The following is a 6,000-nucleotide window of genomic DNA, read 5'->3' as shown; positions in this document are numbered from 1 at the left end:
CTGAAGAGTAACTAGGCAATCTGCTTGGCTTTAAACTTACTCTTGGGGTCAAGTGGGACTCCAAAGGGCAAAAGCTCTCCTCTGATTATAATGGCCCAAATTCGGACCACATATGATATCAGATACTAGCGAGGATGTGGAACAATAGAAACTGTCATTCGTTGCTGGAAGGAATGCAAAATGGTGCAGCCCACCTTGAAAGACAGTTTGGTGGTTTCTTACAAAAACTAGGCGTACTCTTCACATATGAACTAACACTGTGCTCCTTGGTATTTACCCAAAGGAGCTGAAAACTTATACCCACACAAAAACCTGTGCATGGATGTTAACAGCAACTTTATTCCAATTGCCCAAACTTAGAAGCAACCAAGATGTCCTTCAGTAGGGGAATGGATAAATCAACTATAGTACATCCATACAGTGGAAAATTATCGAGGGCCAAAAAAGAAATGTAACATACAGCACAGTCGCGATAGTTCTTTATGTGTGTGAGTGCGTGCTCAGTTGTGTCTGAGTCTTTGTGACCCCATGGACTGTAACCTGCCAGGATCCTCTGTCCATGGGATTTCCCAGGCAAGACTATTGGAGTGGGTTGCCATTTCCTTCTCCAGGGGATCTTCCTTTCTCCAGGCGGTCTCCTGCATTGCAGGCAGATTCTTTACCACTGAGCTACAAGGAAATAATAGTGTATTGCATATTAAAAAGTAGCTAAGGGAGTAGATCTTAAAAGCTCTCATAACCAGAAAAAATAGTTGTAACTATGTATTATTCTATGTGTGTGCAGTGAAGAATGTCAACTAGACTTATTGTGGTAGTCATTTTATAATACATACAATTAAACAATATGCAAATATACAATTACCAAATCAGTATGTTACATACCTGAAACGAATATAATTTTTTTAAAGATTTTTTTGATGTGGACCATCTTTTAAAGTCTTTATTGAATTTGTTACAATATTGCTTCTGTTTTATGATTTGGTTTTTGGCTGGGAAGCATATGGGATGTTAGCTCCCCTACCAGGAATCAAACCCTCCCCGCCTGCATTGGAAGGCGAAGTCTTTACCACTGGACCACCAGGGAAGTCCCTAATATAATGTCATATGCAAAAAGAAAAGAAATGAGCTATCAAGCCATGAAAAGACATAGAGGAAACTTAAATGAATGTGACTAAGTGAAAGAAGCCCATCTGCAAAGGCTACATTCTGTATGATTCAACGATCTGGCATTCTGAAAGGGGCTTGTTTACTATGGAGGCAGTAAGAAAAGATCAGCAGTTGCCAGGGGATAGGGGAAAGGAGAGAGTAAGTGAAACACAGGGTCTTTTAGGGCAGTGAAACTACTCTCGTGATACTATAACGGTGGGAACATGTCAGTACACGTTTGTCCAAACCCACAGAATGTCCAACGCCAAGAGTGAACCCCACTGTGAACTATGGACTCTGGAAGAGGGTGGCGTGTTGGTGCAGGTTCCTGGACTGTAAGGAACGTTCCGCTCCGACAGCATGGGGATAGTGGGGGAGGCCTTGCGCATGGAGAGGGCAGCGGGTATACGGAAACTCCCTGTGCCTGCTGTGCAATTATGCTGTGAACCTAAGACTCCTCTAAAAATGCAAGTCTATTTTTTAAAATGGTTTTATTCATGTATTTATTTTTGAGTGTGCCGTGTCTTCGTTGCTTTGTGCGGGCTCTCTCTAGTTGTGGTGAGCAGAGGGCATGCTCTAGTTGCGACAAGCAGGCTTCTCATGGCTTCTTTTGTGGAGCACTGGCTCTAGGACACGCGGGCTTCAGCAGTTGCGGCTCCTGGGCTTAGCTGCTCCATGGCATGTGGGCTAGTCCTATATCAGGGGTGGAACTCATGTCTCCTACACTGGCAGGCGGACTCTACCACTGAGTCCCCAGGGAAGCCCTAAAGTCTATTTTTTTCTTTTTTTTTTTTTTTAAAAAGCTCTCCTCTGCTCCTCGAAGACCTGAGCCTTGCTCAAATGGGACACTCTGTGTGTAGGAAGCCGGCTCTAGTCTGACATGCCCTAGTCTGAGTGAACACAGCTGCCAGATTTGGGAGTTTAGTACCAGCAAGCCTCTTGCATAATGCGCCTAAAGCCACATTTTCCATTTCATCTTTAGCAATAATAAACCTGGTAGTTTGGCTCTCTGTCTTTTTTTTAACATGATTTTTTTTTTTAATGTGAATCATTTTTAAAGTCTTTATTGAATTTGTTACAATGTTGCCTGTTGTTTTATGTTCTGGTTTTTGACCTTGACTCATGTGGGATTTTAGCTCCCTAACCAGGGATTGAACCCACACCCTTTGCAATGGAAGGGGAAGTCTTAACCACTGAACTGCCAGAGAAGTCCCTGGCTCCGTCTCTTCTTTCTTTTCCCTCAACTTGTTCAAAATGTGGGAGGGTACCATTTATCAGAGGTCCCTTCAAAGATCCTCAACCTTTGACGCAGTGGGGAATTATTTTTTAAAAGACTGGAATTTAGGCGCTTTCCTGGTGGTCCAGTGGCTAAGACTCTGCATTTCCAATGCAAGGGACCTGGGTTTCATCCCTGGTCAGAGCACTGAGATTACACACGCAGCAACTAAGAGTTCTCATGTTGCAACTAAAGATCTCACATGCTGCAACTAAGACCCAAAGCAGCCAAATTAAAAAAAAAAAAAAAATGAATGTTAAAAAAGACTGGAATTCAGAAAGCCAAATACACACATAGAATGGATCTGGGGCAGTCAGAGCCTGTTATCACCTCGGACTTTTGCATATGGGCAGGGCATTTTGACCTTGGTGATTTCTGGAAGCTTAGATCAGGCCAAATGGGTTTGTCTGTTCATTTGTTTGCTTTTACAGTTGTGTGTCATCTCTTAACAGTTCTGGAGTGGGCAGAAAGGTTATGTCCCAGGCCAAGTGGTTTATTGACTTCCGAGGGTGACCTGATGCATACAACAAACACTGGAGACTCCAGCCCCCTGTAAGAACTGGTACCACCATTCCCCATCTGGGTTTTGAACAAGGTGACCCAATAATGAATAAAGATGGAGGCCCACAAGTCTTCTGTCTCTCCTCTGTCAGCCAGGCTGAAGGGTGTGACTTCCGGTCTGCTGGCTGGACTGAGGCAAGCCATCCCCCTATGGGGGGAGAGAAGTGCAGTCCTACCCCCAAGGGCGAGCTCACTCCCAAGAGGATGAAGAGACAGAGACAGACCAGGTGGGAGTTCTGGAAAAGCCTTCCATGAGGAAACCAGGCCAGGGGAGAAGGCATTCCCTTCTGATACTGTTCTTTGTGACGGGGATCCAGGAAGGGGAGCGTGAAGCTGGATTCAGATAGAACGTATGTTTTATTCTCTGAAAGCTGTGAATTCACCCGTCAGTGTGTTGCATTTGCTCAGTCTGGGGTATCCTGCTCAGGCACCCGTCTTTTCTTTCCTCTGCATCCTCACCAGGCAGGGAGGGGTCAGTAAGAGTCAGGAAGTACCTGGTGCAGAGACACCTTAGGTATGGAAATTTGCTGACCACCATGCCTTGAGCTCATGGACTCACTGGCGTGAAGCAGATTCTCTGTTATTTGCTTTGATAGTAGGACCCAAGTAAATAATTCAGCAGCATTTCTGCTCTTCCAGCATGTCCGACTGCGACAATTAGTGTAGGTTCTGCTGGGATTGCCTTGTTTCCCACGTTCCTGACCTCTGACCCCTGTGAATTGAATTCTGCTCCTTTAATAATTTCCGAGCGTATAGAATCTGTTGAGCGGACAGGTTCCCTCCTGCAGAAATCAACTTAAATCCTGAAGCTGCACACTGCATATTCAAGAAGGCCAAGCCCTGCTTTGTTTCAGGTGCAAAGGAGAGAAGTTGCTCTGGATGCAGGCTGGGGAGCCAGGCAAGCCGGCCTGGGTGTCTGGGGCTGGGACGGGGCAGGCTCTTCAGCATGCCTCGGATGAATAGCCTCCCTGGGATGCTTTTGGTACCAGGACAGGCTCACTTGCTAAGTCCCAGCAAGGGACAGAACAATTGTGAGAGTGCATGGTGGTGTTGATGCCGAAAGCTCAGCTTCTCTGTACACTGGTGCTGAATTGAATCTCGGAGACAGAGTTTTGGGTGAAGCAGAAGAGGATTGCTTTATTACTTTGCCAGGCAGAGGGGACCACAGTGGGCTGATGCCCTCAAAACCATGTGCCGTGAGAAGTTTTACAGTAATTGTTCAAAGAGGGTGTGATCAGCTCATGGGCATTCTTCTGATGGGTTAGCGGTGAGGTCAGTAGGAGTTAGTGTTAACAACCTCAGGTCCAACTGGTCTGAGGTCTATCTGCTTGTGGGCAGCCTAACATCATTAATCTTTAACTTCTCCCACCTGGAGGGGGTTTCAATCTCTGCAAAATAGCTCAAAATGTTTGTTGTGTGTGTCCATTGATGGGGAAACGCGACCCTGCCCCAAGGTTGCTCTTGACTGTTTCTCCCTGGTTTCGCATCCCCTCCCTTCCCTAATTAACAACTGCTTGAATCTGCCCACTGGACCTCAGGAAAGGTCATGGAAGCTGAATGAAAGCTGTTTCCTGTAATCAAAGAAATGGGGGACACAGGAAGGCTTTGCGGAGCCCCATAGGTCCCTGCTCCGTATCAGTGTTTGGGTTGAAAATGCAAGCCTCTCCACTACCATTTACAACCTCCTTTCTTGTTGTTGTTCAGTCCCCAAGTCCTGTTTGAGTCTTCTCTGCCCCTTGGACTGCAGCACTCCAAGCTTCCCTGCCCCTCACCATCTCCCAGAGCTTGCCCAAATTTATGTCCATTGAATTGGTAATGCCATCCAACTACATCATCCTCTGATCTCTTCACACTTTCCTTTATTCAACAACAATTTAGGCTCCAGGCACCAGACTGGAGGAGGCAAAGCTGAGAAGCACGTGGCCTTTAGGGGTCCTTTGTGGCCCTTGAGGGAAAGATAGACATGTGCGGTAGACAGGTGTGGAGAGATTAAGCCACACTGGAGCGTAAAATCATCTTGTAGTTTGGGCTCCATTGATGAGCTTGACCCTGGAGGGGCCAGTTGGGGCTTTGTCCGCAGAACTGTGAAACTGAACCAGTAATGGTCCAGCTTTCAGGTGGCTAGAACCATACGGACAATTTAGATGCTGTCAGGTAATACTTTTCTACCTTGTGGCCAAGTTGAGGGAGATGCTGGTTTGTAGAGAGATGAAGAGACAGAGAGGGACAGAGAGAGAGAAAGAGGCCATTCCTGAGATAAAAGCAAGAGTTAAATGGGAAAAGTGGGTACTTGCGTTTTCAAGTTTATATTCCAGGTCTTCCTGAGGCTCAGCCATCTTCTTGTCCCTCATATACTTACAACTAGGCCTGTCTTTTTGCCTAAGTTAGTTTGAGTGAGTTCCTGATGCTTGCAAACAAAAGTGTTTGTAACCATACTGACAAATGGCGATCTAGTGGCCTGCTGGCCCTATAGAAGAGAGGAGGCTACAGGACCTGGGACAGGGGATGTCTCACTCTAGGTGAAGCAGTCAGGCCAGCCAAGGAGGGCTTCATGAGAGGATCAAAATTCAATCACACTCATGAAGGGACTGGCAACAGTGGTGAATACTGTGCCAGACACTCTTCTAAATGCTCCATGATTATCTCAAAATTAGTTCTCACAGCAACCTAGGAAGTTGGGACAATGGTAATTCCATTCTTTCAGAAGGGAAAACTCAGACTCAGAGAAGCTAAGTTGTTTGCCGAAGATCATGTAACCCAGAAGTGGTGGAGCTGAGATTGGCATTCTGGTCTCTGGCTTCATTCAGCTACTAGGCTGTGCTGTCTCCACTATCCAAGGCGCTTCCTCAGGGTTAATTTCATGGACAAGGAGCAGGCAGGGCTGGGCTGAAGGCTGATGCCTCAGGTAGAGGAAACTGCTTATACAAGGAAATGTAGAGAGGAGCGGGAGAGGGTGATGAATCTGGGCATGATCCTATACACAATTTGCAGAGCCCAGTACAAAATGAGAATAGGGC

The sequence above is a fragment of the Bos mutus genome, chromosome 19 (assembly GCF_027580195.1).
Source record: "Bos mutus isolate GX-2022 chromosome 19, NWIPB_WYAK_1.1, whole genome shotgun sequence".
Lineage (NCBI taxonomy): Eukaryota > Metazoa > Chordata > Mammalia > Artiodactyla > Bovidae > Bos > Bos mutus.
This window is presented reverse-complemented; position numbering follows the sequence as displayed.